The 17,880-nt window shown below is 41.5% G+C and overlaps 1 protein-coding gene across 1 annotated transcript in view; it reads right to left on the bottom strand.

Annotated features, from left to right (window-relative positions):
- The window catches only part of ZNF366 (zinc finger protein 366), a 67,722-nt gene extending 50,360 nt beyond the window's left edge, over positions 1-17,362 (bottom strand). Inside the window, exon 1 of the mRNA XM_044267391.1 lies at positions 17,223-17,362. The gene's annotated coding sequence lies outside the window, so the exon portion shown is untranslated. The remainder of the gene's footprint in view (positions 1-17,222) is intronic.
- Between the last annotated feature and the right edge of the window lie 518 nt (positions 17,363-17,880).

Here is a 17,880-nt window from a genome sequence, read left to right as displayed (position 1 = left end):
GCTTTGTGATCCTTCTCAGCCCTTCCTTATCAGTCCTGAGCTATGCTACTCTGTAGAGTGATTTTCCATTAAGAAAGAACGAAAATGAACTTAAGACTAAACAATTCCCTAAAGTGAGAGAGACCAAGTGGATTAGAGTGGGGAATTCCCAGCATGGGAAGAGAACCTCCTGTCTGAAATGCATAAAGGAGAAGGGAGCTAAGGGTCTTACCAAAGAAATCAGCCAGAAAGTAGAAGCTGTGAACTCTGGAAATATCCAACCACAGATATGCTTTGCCCCTACAGCACCGTGCTGTGATTCTGGAGCCAGAATCAGGGCACACACGTGTCCTGGGATTCCAGTTCTGACTCCCCTTTACCAGGTTATCTGTCCCGGAGTGAGGTAGAGTCCTTGAGCTACATGGTACCAGCTTTCTGGGCATGTCAGCGAGAATGATGAAACTGGTCAGACCTCAAGCTTTAGCGTTTTCCTCATTGGCTTCTTAAGGGGCCTCTCCCTCCCTGTACCCCATCCAGACTGTAGCTTCATGGGTCTGAGAAGGCAAGCCAGCCAGGGCCACTGCTGCTGGCTGGGCCAAAGCCAGATCACTTTGAGTTAATCACGTCACAATCCGTTCATTGAGGCCATCGACCTAATACCTTTTTAGGGTGTTTAAATCCACTTGAAAAGAAAAAAAGTTTCCTACCTAAAATTACTCTAGAAAACCATGCCTTTGACCTTTACTAAAACGGTAAATAGTAACTGATCAAGTTAGAAGGCATTTATAAGGACGGTGTGCCTCCAAATAGTTGAAAATATGGAAAGTAAGGGAAGGAGAGAGGATTGGAATATAGATGAGACAGAGCTATAAAAGGCCTCCAGAAATTAGAATTAGAGTCAAGCTGGACAACTCTCTTTCAGAACCTCCAGTGGGAGAAGAGAGATGCAGAAAATAGGACAGGTGACAAAAGAAAACAAAGATTTGTATTAAGCATCTATGGAAGGACAGGTACTGAGCTGGGTATGGAGGGACAGTGGCAAGAAGACAGCCAAAGCCCTGACCTTCTCAAAGGGAATAGACATTATTGCTATTTTGGGTGGGTTCATTGCCGAACTTTACCATCCCCGCCCATCCCAAACACTAGAGGCCATGGGTGGTCCCTACTAGTTCTGATAACCAAAAGGTGTCCTCCCTATTTTCAAATGTCTCAGTGGGGGGACTGGACTGCCTCCAGCTGAGAACTCCTGAACTTGAGTAATGGTTGTTGCTCCAGAGACAGAACCAAGCACTCAAAGGTGCATAAGGGATCCCAGTGAGGGTAGGAATGAGAGAGAAGTCCACCCTGAGACCCCCTTCTTCTCCCTGAGACAGCACTTGCTGTTTACATATTTCCCCAAGGAAGACCAAGGATGGTAGGAGAAAGGGAAGCCAACTTACCGAGCACCCAATGTGGCCAGGTAAAGGACTATGAATGTTCGAGTGTGTTATATCACAGAGAGGCAGAGTGATATGGGACAAGCAGCATACACTTGGAAGTCAGGAAGCCCAGGGCTTGAATTCTAGGTCTTTCACTTAACTGTCTGTGACAAGGTACTTAATCGTTGAGTCCCAGTTTTCCTCAGTGGGAAAATGGCAATTAAAAAAATATATAACCCACCTCTCACAGGGTTATTAAGAGATTTCATAAAATAATAAATATAAACCACTTGACATAGAAAAAGGCATTCAATAATTAGTAACTACCCTTTACCAGTATTTGGGCTTCTTAACAACACTGGTAAGAAGATATTCTCATCATTGTAAAGAGGAAGGAAGAAAACACAAGACAAGATAAGGGCTGGGAGCTAGAAAAATAGTAAGACAAATAAGTAATTCTCAGTTCAAGTTCCTTGGTTTTTACTCCGGGCTCCTTCATCTGGACCCTCTGAGAGAGAATCCCAGCAGTTACTTTGGCCTAAAAATGGACCTCCTGGAGCCCAGTCTATTGGCGATTGGCCAGACCCCTGGGATGGGGGAAGGGAACATTCTGGGTCAAACATGAGGTATGGGGACAAACTAGAGATTGCTGAAGTGTGCAGCCTACTGCTGGGGCTCCTGGAGCCACACCTTATTGAGGTGGCTCAAGAGTCCTGTGGGTTATGAAGGAGGTGCCCTGGAGGCCTGTGGCCGGGTAACGCAGGTTTTCATACTTCAAACAGCTGATACTTGGAAGACTGGATTTGTTCTGTGTGGTCCCAGTGAGCAGAAACAGGGCCAGTGGATGGAGGTGACAGGGAAGGCTTCATCTCCATTTCATAGAGCTATTAGTTTACTGGCAACTTCTGAAAGACTCCAGCTGGCTTCCATTCACCTTAGTGTCCACAGCACCAGCGAAGATCCTCGCCCACATGGGGCTACCATGGAATGGTAACTGCTAGGATTATTACTGGCTGGTCTTAAAAAAAAAAAAAAAGGCAGCCAATTTTGAAAAGCTGGTAGTCTCTTCATTGGCCCATCTGCCTGAGACTTATGGTAAAAAGCACTATGTCAGGGGCGCCTGGGTAGATCAGTCAGTTAAGCATCCAACTCTTGATTTCAGCTCAGGACGTGATTTCAGGGTTGTGAGATTGATCCACACTGTGGGCTCCGCACTGGGCTTATTGGGATTACTGGCTAAGATTCTCTCTCTCCCTCTGCCCCTCCCCACCCCCTCTAAAAAAAGAAAAGGGAAAAAAAGAGAGAGAGAGAGAGAGAGAGAGAAAGCTATGTCAGCCAGCACTGAAACTCAGAGCAGCCCATGTTTTCAAGTCTAGCAACAGGTGTTTTACCTCTACCTTCGGTCAACACTTCCCTTTGCTAACACCAAAACAAAAACAAAAACCCTCTTTCTGTTAGGCTCCAAGATTATTTATGTAAAGAAGCCAAATAGCTGTCCATGGGACAATCTGGAAGTGAAATTTTAAACTAGATAAACACTGAGCCTGCTATGAAAGTTCATTCTAACTTCCTTTGACCCTCTTGTAACTGTGGTCCTCAGCATTTTGGTTTGTGGTAAGAAGGCATTGCTTCTCTCCTATCTAGAAGGTCTACTGGTCTTGTTTCCTCTTACAGTCTTTCAAGAGGAATATAGCCTGCACTTGGGTTCCAAGGCTGGCTCTTTCTGCCCGATCCCTTCCACACATGTCTTGGGGCATCTAAATTCGAGAGACTTGTGAAGTCTGAGGAACCAGGCTGGCTGGCTAGAGCTCCCTGAAGCAAAAATCCCTCAACAGGTCATCTGCACAAAAGCAGCTGTCCTGGGATGAAGGAAATGTAGATGAGGAATCACATATCTAGAGCTGCCCTCTCTTCTAGGAGGGCAGAACACTCCAGCCAGGTGTTCCTCTTCCCTGAGCCTCAGTTTTCCTATCTCTAAGTGGGAATAATAAGAGTTTTCCCAGAGGATCTGAGAGAACTAACGTGAGGCCAGCAGGAATTTGGAGGGCTCTTGTTCTGGAAGGGACCAAAAAGTTTCACATTTTCAGTTACTCATTGTTCATTCCAAAAATGTCTAAGTCCCAACTATGTGTCAAAAACAGTGGCAAGTGGTGCCTAACACAACCATAATATTTGCTGAGTGTTTGCTGTGTGTCAAGAATGCATGAAAGACGTCACATGTGTTAGTTAGCTCATGTGACTCTCCCAGCATTGTGTGAGGCAGGTACTGTTCTTTTCTCCATTTTACCAACGAGGAAACTAGGACACAAATAGGTTAAGCAAATTGCCCAAGGTCACACAGATAGAAAGGAAAGGAACCAGGACTTTTTTTTTTTTTAATATTATTTATTTATTTGTCAGAGAGAGAGAGTGTGAGCGAGCACAAGCAGGGGTAGTGGCAGGCAGAGGGAGAAGCAGGCTCCCCACAGAGCAGGGAGCCCAATGTGGGACTCGATCCCAGGACCCTGGGATCATGACCTGAGCTGAAGGCAACTGCTTAACTGACTGAGCCACCAGGCATCCCAGGGTTTGGTTTTGTTTTATTTTTAAGACAACTGTTAGATGAAGAAATTAAACAGTAATGACACATACTTCCAAACACTTTCTAGACTTATTTCAAATACACGAATTGGTTCTAGGTAGTAGTTTAAGAATGGAAAACTCATTGCCACCAGAGACCTAAATTATTCCAAGTACCTCCCTGCATTTTATTAGCGAGTCCTGGTTTTGGTCTCCTGCAGTGATTCCCAGGCATCTCAGCATGAGGATTCCCATTGCAAATCATAAAAATAAACTCATTTTCCAAATCCCTAATAAGTTAGGAAAAAAATGAAATAACCCAAAGCTCTTTGAGTTCAGTAACCTCTTCAAATTAATTTATATTTTATTAATTACTCTAATATAATTAGATTGGAAAAGCAGAGTTATATACACACTCACAACATTGTTTAGTCTGCATGCAAATATTAAGCCTTGACATCTAATACAGATTCCTTGCCTCCTTCAGTTCCCAGACACCCTGGAGAGCCACAGAGCTGTAGCACTCCAGCCAGGTGTTCCTCTTCCCTGAGCCTCAGTTTTCCCATCTTTAAGGGGGAATAATAAGAGCTTTCCCAGAGGATCTGAGAGAACTAATGTGAGGCCAGCAGGAATTTGGAGGGCTCTTGTTCTGGAAGGGACCAAAATGCTTAAAACACAGTCCCTAACCAATATGGTTCCGATGTAGTTAAGCAGAACAGATGCACATGAGCTGGGCAACCCCCTTAAGTTAAATTATGCCTTCTGGAGCCTAGTTCTAGAATGTGACATGGTAACGTATGAGGCAGGGAGTGTACACAAAAGGAGTTGACAGTCACCTTATAAACAGGAGACATTTAGTTCACTTGAAAGCTATCGGTTTGTTGTGAGGTTCTGGCCACTATCTGTGGCTGAGACAAAGTTACAGGGACCCCACGTTGTCCGGGTTTAGATACTGCCCTTGCTGTGCGGCACTGAGACTGAAGTTGGGGACCGTGAGCCTCTGTACATCACGGTGATGGAAGACGTTTGGTTTGATTTGCTTGGAAGCCGCAACTCACATTTACTGAATGGCTACCATGGCAAGGAGGTTATGTGATGGCCCTGATATTAATATTTGATGATCTTCTGGTCCAAGTGTAATTAAGGCACATTTATCATGCATATGGAAACTTGCTCTCTAACTTATGAGGCTCGACCTTGCAGCCTGATGTCAGTCTCTTTGCAGCTTGCCTTCATCACATGGATATAATCGACTCCAGGGATGTAACCTTAGACGTTTCCCTCAGTGGTACTGGCTTGGGGGCAGCAGAAATGGCTCCAGTATCTCCATTTGGGTTCTTGGATTTAAAAAAAAAAACAAGCCATTCCATCACCCCCAGACTCCCAGCTCATGACATTAGTGAGTATATGCAGTTTGATTACCTTCCCTCCACTGCCAGGAAAGTGGGTCCCATGAGCAGGGGAATTCAGATTAATAATTAGAAGGGCTAATATTTATTGAATATTGCCATTAGGCAGGCACTGTACTAAGCAATTACATGAATTATCACTCTTCCTCTCCACAGTAAACCTTAAGAGGGGGGAGCTGTTTTATATCTGCCATACAGATGAAGAAATTGAAACTATCCATGTGTTTATTACCACACTGCTGGCAAGCAAGAGGGCTGGGACTTGATTTCAAGCAGTCGCCCTACAACATGAGTTGTGAGCATTCCTCTGTATTGACTTGTCACTTCTTCCCCACATATGTGCTTGCTGGGATGCCTTGTCACTTTGGTTAATAACCATATTTTCCATGTTGCCAAGACTATGGGGACCTGATACACTGAGACGCACCTGAGCAAGAAAGAACAAAGCCTTGGGTTGTGGCATTCTGTGTGATAGTCCGTCACATACTGGCAGCGGGAAGACAGTGGGAATGTAGACAGATGTGAGATGATCATCCTTAAAGAAATTCTCCAAGTACAGAACTTGAAAAGTCAGAAGCATTCTCAGAGAGCAGCTGGTCCAATCCCTTCATCTTACAGATAAGGAAATAGAGGCTCAGACAGTTAGTTGCCTACAGTCACGGAGCTGGTGTGGGACTCACAGCTCCCCCCCGCTCTCTCCCTCTTCCTCTGTCTTCTCATTTGTTTTGATTGAGTACAAAAGGATATTCAGTGAAAATGTTTCCTTTACACTCCTTCCCCTACCCCAGCCATCACACTCGCCTGCCCAAAGGCAAATTCTTATTTAAAAATTATAATTAGTTAATTAATTAACTGATTTATTTAAATTTAATTAAGATATACTGTATCATTAGTTTCAGCGGTAAAGGTCAGTGATTCACCAGTTGCCTGTAACACCTAGTGCTCATTACTTCAAGTGCCCTCCTTCATGCCCATCCCCAGTTACCCCATTTTTCTACCCTGCCCCCCTCCCCTCCAGCAACCCTCTTTCCTAGAGTTCAGAGCCTCTTATGGTTTGTCTCCCTCTCTGTTTTCCTCTTATTTTATTTTTCCTTCCTTTCCCCTATGTTCATCTGTTTTTTTCCCAAGGGTAAATTGTATTAGCAGGAGGATTGTATCTTTTTAGAGATATTCTCTGCATACCAAAAATATACTTTTGTTTTGTTTTTTTTTTTACACAAAAGTGGTAGCATTATGTACACTGGCAGGTATACAGGTTAGAGGTTGCTCCATTATTACAATGTATAGAACTTCCTCACTTTTTTTCTTTCACAAATTTGACAGCTTTATTGAGATATAATTTACATAATATAAAATGCATAAATCTCTAAGTGTCAGTGTGATGAGTTTTAGAAAATTTATATAGTTGTACAATCATTACCAAACCCCACTTTTGGAATAATTTCGTTACTTCCAGAAAGTTCCATGATGTTCATTTGCAGTCACTTCCAGCTTCCACTTCTAGCCCCTATCAGCCACTCAGCTACTTTCTCCTCTCTCTAGATTTTTTGGTTTTTCAAAATTTCAAACAAATGAAATCATTCAATGTTTGTTCTACATCTGGCTCCTTAAATTCTATTGTGTCTGGCTTCTTTTCCTTAGCAAGCAGATTTGGACATTCACCACATCATTGCACAAAGCAGTAGTCCCTTTTCATGGCTGGGAGGTACCCCACTACATAGATCTACCACCTTTTGTTTCTCTACTCACCAACTGATTGACCTTTGAATTGTTTCCAGTTTGGGTCAAATGAATAAGGATGCTGTGAACATTTGTGTGCGAGTCTTTTATATGGACATGTGATTTCTTTATTAGTGGGTAGTTGCCCAGAAGTAGAATTGCTGGGTTGCATGGTAAGTATAGATTTAACTATTTGAGAAACTGCCAAACTGTTTCCCCAACTAGCAGTACCCTGTCACATTCCCACCTGTCTTAACCCACAGTGGGTAAGAGCCTACTTTCTGCACATTCTCAAGAACATTTGGTATTTTTAGTCTTTTTGGTTTGAGACATTTTACTGGATATGTAGTTATAGCTCATTATGGTTCTAATTTGCATTTTCTTTATTGCTATTACATATCTTTTCATGTGTTTATTTGCTCTTTATATATCTTCTGGGGTTAAGTATCTATTCAAAATATTTGCCCAGCTTTTAATTGGGTTGTTTGTCCTATTCTTGAGTTGTTAAGTGTTCTTTATATATTCTGGAAACAAGGGCTTTATCAGCTCTGTTTATTTTCTTCTCACTTGTTTTATTTTTCTAATGGTGTCTTTTTTTAAAAAAATAGCAAAAGTTTTTGATTTTGACAAAGTCCAATTTATCAATTTTTTCATGTATTGTTTGTGCTTTTTATGTCATAACTAAGAAATCACTGACTAACCATGGTTACAAAGATTTTCTCCTACATTTCCTTTAAAAATTTTTTATAATCTTAACTCTTACATTTAAGTCTATGATCTACTCTTAGTTAATGTATGTGTATGGTTTGAAGTAAGAGCCTAAGGTCAGGCTTTCTTTTGCATATAGATATGCAGTTTTTCCAGTGCCATTTGTTTCAAAGATTGTCTTTCCCTCATTGCATTACCTTTACACCTTTGTCAAAGATGAGTGTATACCTAGAATCCATTCCTGGACTTTATTCTATTTATTCTTTTTTAGGGCCGCATAATACTCCATTCTAGAGCCATACTGTGCTTAATTTAATCAGTCCCTTATTAATGCACAGTTATGCTTCTTACACTCCGTTCTCCCTATTTCAAATAATGCTGTGGCAAATGTGTTGCATTGTAGGAATGTCTTTTTGCATCTTATATGTATATTGTAGAGTTAATTCCAAGAGAAGTCAGTTTTACATTTTGATAGACATTACCAAATTGCTCCCTACAGTAAGTTTTGCTAGCTCACTATTGCATCAGATGCATGACAATACTCTCCAAATCCCCAGAAACAAATATGCTGATAAATGTTTCATCTTTTGTTTCATCAAACAGATAAAAAATAGTATCTCATAGTTTTAATTTACATATTCTTATTAGGAAGTAGGATAAGTATCTTTTTTTCATAAATTTTAGAGCCAACTATATTTCATTTTCTGTGAAATGTAGTTCATGTCATTTGCCCCTTTCTTGTGATATTAAGTTCCTTGTGATACACATTATAAGTTTCCCCTAGTTTTGTGTTTGTCTTTCAATCTTATTAACTGAGTTTTAGCCCTATAGAAGCCCTTTATTTTAAGTGATAAAATGTATAATAAATGTTAAGGCTTCTTGGTAAAACCAGATTTTCCCTAGTCTGAGATTCAAAAAATGAATCTCTCATTTTTTCTTATTTTTAATGTTCCAATTTTTGATTCAGCATTCCCCTCTGATAACGTAATGCTGTTTTTGTCATATACTAAATTTCCATATGCATTCAGGCATACTGATCTGCCATCTATTCATGTGTTAATAAGCACACTCAGTCCTCTATTCTCTGACTACTTCTGTCCTGTGTTCCTTGTATCTTCAAAATGACAATTAGTGAATAAAGCTTTTAAGAATTGTTTGCAATAACACTTAGTCCTTTCTCACCTTCTCTCCTGCTGTTACTAGCTAACAAAATTCAAACTCTTTCTAATATTCCTATTAGGAAAATATAATTGGGATAGTAAGTCTGTTTGGAAGTCTAGGGGATTAATAATGAGATAACTACATTTTTGAGTCAAATAAATAAATTGGTACTAATCTATGGTTTCCTTCTAGAACAGTGATTTGGGATAGGCTATGTGTCTCTCTGTGTGTATGTTTACACACATGTGTGTAATCCTCTGTGCCATAAACAGAAGAAGTAGCACTTTGTTAAGTAAACCAAACCCCCATCTCCCCAACCCAAAATCCATAGTGGTCGAGAAAACAAGTCTGTCACTTTATGTTCTAATCATTCTGTGGTGGGATGTGCTCATGGTTCAAGGTCCTTCCCAGCTTCATGGATTAATATGTGATGCCAAAATTCCTCTCCTAGAAGGGTCAGAAGGAACACCAAGGAGCCAATGTAAGCCATTGTAAAGAGTGGGGGATCTGCACCCTTAGAGGTTGTAAAGACGCACTAGATAGGATTTCCTTCTTAAAAATGACATAGTACTAGGCTGTACCGTCTTGTCCCCAAACTGGGCTTTCCACTCCTCTCCAGCATGGCTACTCAAACCTGGGGCCTGGGCTGTAGTCAGGAGATAAGAACTCTCCCCGCTGGGGACCTAGACAGAGCCAGAGATGGGTCATTGTGCTGAATTGGGACTGGGTGGCAGCAACACTGTGGACGAAGTTGGAGGAAACACTGACTTGCTTACTGCATTACTAGATGTCTCCTGAGCGTCAGAAAAGATGGTGCTCCAAATAGTCCCTCCTTACCCACCTCTCTGAAAAAAACCTGGTAGAAGGAGAGATTCTGCACATACCTAGGAGTAACTGTGTGGAACTTTTTGAATGTTCCTCACCCTAAAAGTTCAAGGTCTAGTATTTCAGGAAGCCCATCTTGATAGATTCAGGATTGTTCTCATTAACACCTTAAAATTGTTCTCATTAGCACCTGGATATATATATTTAGTATATTATATGTATTTCTATATTTTTATTATATGTATATATTTAGTAAAAATATATATACATACATATATATGATAATGCTGGAAGATCTCTTTCTTTCTTTCTTTCTTGACTGAAAAAATCCTCCAGTGGCGGGGGCGTTTGTTGGGGTGGGAGGATCCACTGTGCTGTGGGGAAGAAAGCTGCCTGAACTAGAAAAACAGCCAGAAACAAAGTGGTGGTGTACTGCGGTGGGTGTTCCATAAAACAGAGCTGAAAACGTGAAGTTCTCCGTCTCCCTGCACTTCCTGTGGAAGAAGGCCAGAGGGCCTTGATTAAGGGGGAGAAGCCACCATCTCCATCCAGGCAGAGGCCTGGACGAAGCAAACCAGAGGCTATTCCGGTCCTCTCCCTCACTCTCTTCCGGCCCTGCTTCCTTTCCCCACCCCTCCAACAATACCCCCTCTTGATTTCTGTTCCAAGACAGAACGGTGAGTCCCAATGAAAAGGAAACTTTAAGGATTCTTTCCATGAAGTTTTCTAACTGGGCAGAGTGAGGTGTGTGTGTTGGCATCTGCTCCTTGGCAGTGATGCTGGAGACCCCAGAGGCCCCCATCCTTTTCCCTGAGGCAGACTCAAGGCAGGTAGCAGGGTTTCTTGTCCGCATTCTCCAGCAGTCAATGGAAGAAGCTGGTAGAACACCTCTTCTTCCTGGAAGCACTCTGAGCTTACTCTCTCTGGTATGGTTTCTTTAAAAAAATTTTTTTCAAGCTGCTGAAAAGCTGCCTTTCTTCGGGGGCTGATGTCACCCCAACTACTCCTCATGGGATTTCCTTATCCTGAGCTAGTAGCTTATGGAATAGGCAGACTGTTGGCCCCCTTCCCAGCTTCATTAGATTTGGGGGAGGCCTAGAAATCTGTGCCAGATGATTCTGATGTTTGGTGCTCAGAACCCACTTGAAAAACAATACCCCAGATCTTTCTCTCTGAGATTATCAGGGTCCCTTGGTGTGGAGCTGACCTGCTTGGTGTGACCATAAAAATCATGCCTAATGTAGCCGGGAGCTGCATAGACTCAAGACTTATCCAATAACCACTGTAATCACTCTCCAGGAAGGAGTTCTGTTGTCTCAGATAAAGTCAAGGTTAACAAATGGCTCTTGTAACTCTTTTGAACAGGGGCCTACATTCTGAAACCACTCCGTATACAACAGGCCAAACCCCTAATGTAGTGCTGCTCAAACTTGAATGTGTATCTTAATCCCGTCAAGTTAAGATACTGATTCAGATTCAAGAGGTCTGGGATGGAGCTGGGGGTTGTGCTTTAACAGACTCCCGGGCAATGCCATGCTATTGATGAGGAGCACGACCTTCAGGGAAACTTAATTTTTTAAAAATATTATTAGCTGCAGATAACTTTTTCTCCTTGACGAGAAACCCGACACAAGCAACGTCAATTTAGTGACCTTGAGTAAATCACTTACTTTCTCTAGTTTATCTGTTAAACAAGGTGGTTGTCTTTCATCATTTCTGAATTGAGAGCAGCAAAGCACTAACTTCTTAGAATGGGAAGGTGAGGTGAAATGATGTATATACAGTTCTTAGAAGGGTCCAAACTTGGAAATGACTCCTCTCTAAATGTTGCCGTTGGTGGTTGGGCGGGGGGGGGGGTTCTCATTCCGCCATTTTAGGTCTGTGGCCATCATAGAATGAAGTCTAAGTGAGGCTGTAACATTACAGGAAAATAACATGGGTCAAAATTGCCTTTGTATGCTCTGGTCCTTGGCTTTATCAGTGTGAACAGAAAGAGTTTTTTCAGTTTCTACTGCAAATGACAGAAACCTTGGACCCCATGAGCCCCTTGTTGTTGTTATACTTATATTTACACTTTAAATTGGCCAAAAAAGTACAAATCTGTCTCTATCCTGTGTTTGTCCATTTGATCATTTCTGCTGCCTGCTTATATAAAGGAAAGGGTATTGTGCACCACAAGGAGATCACATTTCCCTCCCTGAATTCACTCCTTCATGTTTGTGTAAACTCAGCCTGAGTGACATCCCTTTACTTTAATTTACAACCATGCCTATAAAAAAAACAGAGAGCCCTGAGCGTTTCCTACAAGGCTGAATTCTGGCCCCCGGCTCTTCCAGCCAAGGAAAAACAAACCATCTCTCTCTCTCTCTCTCTCTCTCTCTCTCTCTTTTTCCGAAAACAATTTGCTAACCCATCATCTGCCCAGAAAACAAATGGAAAATAAAATGCGACCGACAGTCTTCTTTGTGGATCTGAGATGTGTTGATCTCCCACGAGCGAGTAGGTGGGGTCCTTGCTGAGATGACACATTAATACACATAAGTATAGCAGCGCCACATACATAATGGTGGAACAAGCCATAATTGCAGTCAGTTGAGGCGGGGAAGAAATATGTCAGGCTGGCAGTTTGCCATCGCCTAGACCCTAAAAAAGTTTGATGAACTTTTTTTACTTACTAGATACTGCATTTGGCTTTACGTAAACATAGCATATTTCACTCCACAGCCCACTTAAGTATTAAGTTATCTATTCAACAAGTATTTATTGTGCAGCTGTTAGATGCCGTGTGTTTCTCTAGGCCCTGAGCACATTGCAGTGAACAGGTGAGGTCCCTATACTCATGATGTCTATTTTCTGGTGAACTCCTATCTTACACGTATCTCCTGATGAAGACATGTTCTTATTCCTTTATTTGAATGTCTTTGTTTTTCCCCCAAAGTATTTGTTATTTGAATGGTCAAAAGTGAGCAGCCATTATTAGGCTAGCTGCTTCTAAGAGTGCTGTTGTGTGTCTCTTGTCTCTCTGTTCCTATCAGATGGAGACCTGCATCCCTTGCTACTCCACTTAATTAGGTATAAACTTTGAGAAAAAAATTGAGTGATGTAGGTAGAAACAAAATCAAGAAAATCAGAACAATTTCTTAAGTTGCAGGTTTTCCTTATAATTAAAGCAGATTTAACATGGCTTGCGTGTGCTGGTTTTTCAAACACCAGTATCATTCTTTTGCCTTTCCATGTCACCACCAACTTAGGGACGAGGATCTGATGTCTGAAATAAGCTCGGCAAGCACACACTTTCAAAACGCAAAGACAAATCAAAAAGTCTATGAGATTGAAACGAAGAATAATTTTTAAAACTTGAATAGAAAAATTTAGTGTCTGTTTTTCTTGACTAAATATACAATGCATGCTCACTATAAGAGGAAAATATTATAGAAATGCATAAATCAAAAAATGCTATGCATGCAATATTACAATATTTATACACCTAAGCAATTGCTCTCTTTGTGATTTATATATGGTTATAGAACTCTGATTAGTCTCAACAGATTGTTTGGCTAGATATTTCTTACTTTATAAGACTAACAGCTTCTAGAATTACAATTGATCAATTGAAAACTAATTTCTGGAAAAAATATGTGATGCCAAATAGGAATTCCACTTACAAGGAATTCCACTTAAAACATACATTTTTATTTAATGTCAGTGCAATCCTGAAGAAAACAGAACAAGACACTTACCATTTGTTTAGAAAATCATAGGATGTCGGTATCATATCTCACAGATCACCCACTGCAGTGGGCAGGGAAGAAGAGTGTAAACAAGCACCCAGGTAAATTCTGATGCACACTGAACCCATACAGACCACCCTGAGAATCCCCGATCTTGTTTGATTCCATCATTTTGGAGACAAGAAAACTGAGGTCCAAGCAAGTAAAGAAACCTTCCAGGTCACACATACAGGGAATGGTGGAGGTCAGACGAGAACAGAACCCAAGTGCTGTGACTCCTAGTTTGCTCCTTGTTCTATTACACTGAAGTCACATTTGAAGGTACCTTTTGCGCAGTATGTAGAACAACCCAACCTCAGGTGGCTCTCCAAAGATTAAGTTGTTCAAACAAGACTTTACTGTATCAGAAATCCAACAAAAGAATCTTAAAGTTTCGCGTTATAAGTGACAGATTTCTGGTCGTTGCTGTGGTTGTACGTTTTCTTCGGGAAAGTGGAGAGGGAAGTTTAACCAAGACCTAAGCTAAAGTATCTTTATTACTTGACAAATTAATCAGCATGTATGTATTAAAGTTTAAAGTGAGAGAAAAACAGCAGTTGGATGAACCACACCCCCCACCCACCTCCAGCCACCTACGCACACTATGGTGATAATGGTGTTCTTATTATCCACGTGAAGTTAAGTAGCTCTTTACGAAAATGTTTAGGGAGAGAGATCACCAAGGGTGCCGCCCTCAGTAGGGAGACAACATGTCATTTCAAGTCCTTTCTCTGTGGCTGAGTCATGGTACTGCCACGATGGTCTCCAAAAAAACGTGTCTCCAGCCCTCCATGGCCAGGGAAAAGGTCACCAACCACACAGAGCTCAACGGTTTAGGGAAGTAGGTGAAAAGGAGAATGGAACCTCTACAGCGTAATTGCAGTCTCTTCTAACACTCATCTAAGCTGAAAACTTTTATTCCAGGGCAACCTTTCCCCTGCATCAAGCTCTGCTGAACACAGCCGGCATTTTAATGAGGTTAAATCTGGTGTTTCAGCCATGAGCGGAAATGAACATCAAAACATTGAGCTCTGTCTTCCTTTATCTTACAAGAATTTGGGGTTCAGGATACCTTCACTAAATGTGGGCCCAACTCTAAAGCTGCAAAGAGGAATTTTGTTCTGATAGACCCTTGTCACAGTATTGACCAAAGATAATGACGACAAATTATGGAAGAAGTGTTCTATTCACCACATTTTATAAAATACAGTACCCTTAATATATGAAAATTTAAAAAATTACAGCTGGTATTGATCGACTCCCGCTACTTGCCAGCTACTTGCCATGCGTTGTCCATAATTGCCACGGTTGATTGCATTACATACATAATCTTATTTAATCCTCACAAATCTATTACATGGATGCAAGTTTATACTTAAGGAAACTGAGGCTTGGGGGGGTGAACAGCCTGTCCTAAGTCTGGTCCATAGTCAGCAAGTGACAAAGCTGGAATTCAAACCCAAATTTGTAGGACAACAAAGTCCGTGCTTCTGAGGCTCTAATTTGATTCACATTGCAGCACGAAAACCTACAGGACACATCCTAACATAATTTAACACTTATTTGACAAATTTGTAATTAGATGCACAGTTTTGACCCAAATAAATTAACAAAATCTTCTTTGCATCAAATTCTGAATCATTCTGAGCAGGAGTTCCCCTGATGATATCACAAAAGAGCCTCCCATGACCCCAAAGAAGAATCACACAGTGGAAGTTTCCATAAGTGCCAACTCCCTGGAGTTGAGTGGAGACAGATTGGTAGCAACTAGACTAAATGGCTTTTCTCTTTATGTAGATGAAAATTTCCCCCAGCATCAAACTAATATTCTCATTGCACTGGCTTAACAACTTAAATGGAAATAATCCATATTTTTTCTTCTAAAGAAGAGAACATATCCCGAGCTCCTTAACCTCAGGCCACAGTGAAAATGCATGCTAGAAGTGTGGCTGTTTTCTGCGCCTTGGCATCATACCCACATTTTACCTTGCTTGTCTTCAGACAGGGTGACCCTGCTGTCATTTTTTGTGATACTGTATTGCATCTGATGCTTTTATTCAATAACCAAACTGCAGAACATTCTATGTTGTTCAAATTAAGCACAAAATTAAGTATGTTATCAAGAAAAAATGAAACCGAAAGAAGCGAGTCGAGATCACAACCCAGAGTTTTCTCCTGGGGTCACAGTTGCTGACAAAAGGTGCAAAATGCCCAAGTCGGTCTGTCCTGGCTAGCCTTTGACCCAAAGATCTATGAAATGGGGTGGCTGGAAGCCCCTTTCAAGTGTTATTAGAATAATTTTGCATCCCGAAGCAGCAAACGCTAATCATGCTTGTCTTACATTGCTCATTTTACAGTGCTCATAAGGAAAGCCTCTTGAAAAAAGGAGAAGAAAAAAGAAATCTCACTAATGGAACAAATCGTCCATTACAGCCTGGTGGCAGCACATTTTCTGAGTCTCATTAAGATGATGGCTCAGTTCTGAGTAAAGATTAATTACTGGGCTGTGGTTCATGTGCAGTCTGGCCAAATTAATCTATAAATGAGAGACTGGTTGTTTTTAGTGTACTCTTCACTTTCTAGGTTACTTCTTTCCCTAAGTTTTATAGAAACGAATATTCAAAAAACTGCATGATCTTTGTCTTTCACCCACTCAACACCTCTCTGAATTAAATGGCTAATATTAGTAATTATACAAAGTCTTTCCGAGTGACCTTGCTGGCCTATTTTTGACAGTGTGCTCTTGACTCCCTCATGGCTTGCCATGATGAGTTCTTGGTAACATTGTCCTTTCTGACAAGTTTAAGTGAAGCAAGTTAGACTTTTCAAAACTAGCTGTCTGCATAAGCTTGACCAGTTTGCTCTGTTCTTTCTGGTGCTTGGAAAACCAGGAGCTGGGTGAGTATTTTTCGATCGTGTCTGTAGCTTAGTTTTTCGCTCCTCCTGTCAGAAGAGATCAATCTTAATCCTATTCTAGCCACATGAAGTTTTCCAAAACTAAAGCTATATGCCCCCCAAATCTTTGCCTTCTTTCATGTGGCAGGTGACATCTTCCATTGACAGGGGTAATACATTTACACTCAGTCCACATGTGGGAACTGAACACATACGCATACGGTACAATTCAAAGTGACATTCGTTTCTTTTTCCTCCAGCCTCAGTGATGCAGAATAACAGTTATAACTTAACATTCTTTTGGGGGGAAGGGTGGTCTTGAATGGAAAGAAAAGAACAAGAGAAGGCCACCCTCAATCCAGACAACAAGTAACAAAAGCCCTAGGGCAAACCACAGTGCTTAGCAGACACCCTCCAAAGTTTCCCAGGACATAGCACTGAGGAACTCTGAACCCTCCAGTAAGACACATCACACACACCAGTGGCTCCAAGCTAGCCCAGCCACGCTATCTGTACCCCAAATCAGGTCTAAAACACTGTCCTCCTTAGCCCCAGTGCAATTTTATTTCCAGTTCTGCCGGCCTCAGCTCTGCAAAGCATCAGTATCCTCTTAAAAAAAAAAAAAAAAAAGTATAAGCTTAAATTCTAGGTCATCCATCAGTCATACCTTTTGATTAAGGATTATACCCAGCAAGGCATTTTCTGTTGGAGGTGCCCACAGCAGTATCCATCCCAAGGACATTGAAATGGAAGTAGAAATGATTGCATGGGTAACTTACCAGCTCCTGAGTCTGAATGGCTGCAGCAGCCCCCGTGCTTTACCTGATCCCTTGCTCTCTCTGTCTCTCTCCCTCTCTCTCTCCCTCTTTCTCTTGTGTACAGATTGCAGGGAACTTAAAGAACTCGCAGGGACAATGTTTCAAATGACTTAAGAAAGAGAACAGGAACAATACTTCGTTCTCTTTTTCTCAGATGAGTACCTTCGGGAAGAAGGAAGGAAGGGAGGGGAGAGGGAGGAAGTCAACAACCCTTTGCTTTCCTGAAAAAAAATAAGGAAACAGAAGATAGACATCTCATTTTCTCTTAAACAAAATGTTGGAAGGGGCAAAAAAAAAAAAAATCTTTGAAAAAAGGAATTCCTCAAATATACTCCCCCCCCCATCTCACCCCGCCCCCTCAACCCCGAGAGGTTTAAAGAGATGAAAAGCCTTACTGGCCTGTCCTGTCCAAACAAATGGTGTTCCAGAAAGGCAGGCTCTCCTGAGCTTGTAGCCTCTGGTATCTGGTTTGCAGAACTGACACAGTCAAAAGGGAACAAATCATTTCATGTTGCCTCTGAGCAAAGGCACTGTTGGTCGGTTGTGTTACCCGAGGCAAACCTGCAGCCGGTGAGGCTGGGCAGGGTGCTGGTCAGTCAGGACATCTGGCTCTTCTTGG

Source organism: Neovison vison, chromosome 1, assembly GCF_020171115.1.
Source record: "Neovison vison isolate M4711 chromosome 1, ASM_NN_V1, whole genome shotgun sequence".
NCBI lineage: Eukaryota > Metazoa > Chordata > Mammalia > Carnivora > Mustelidae > Neogale > Neogale vison.
This window is presented reverse-complemented; position numbering and strand designations above follow the sequence as displayed.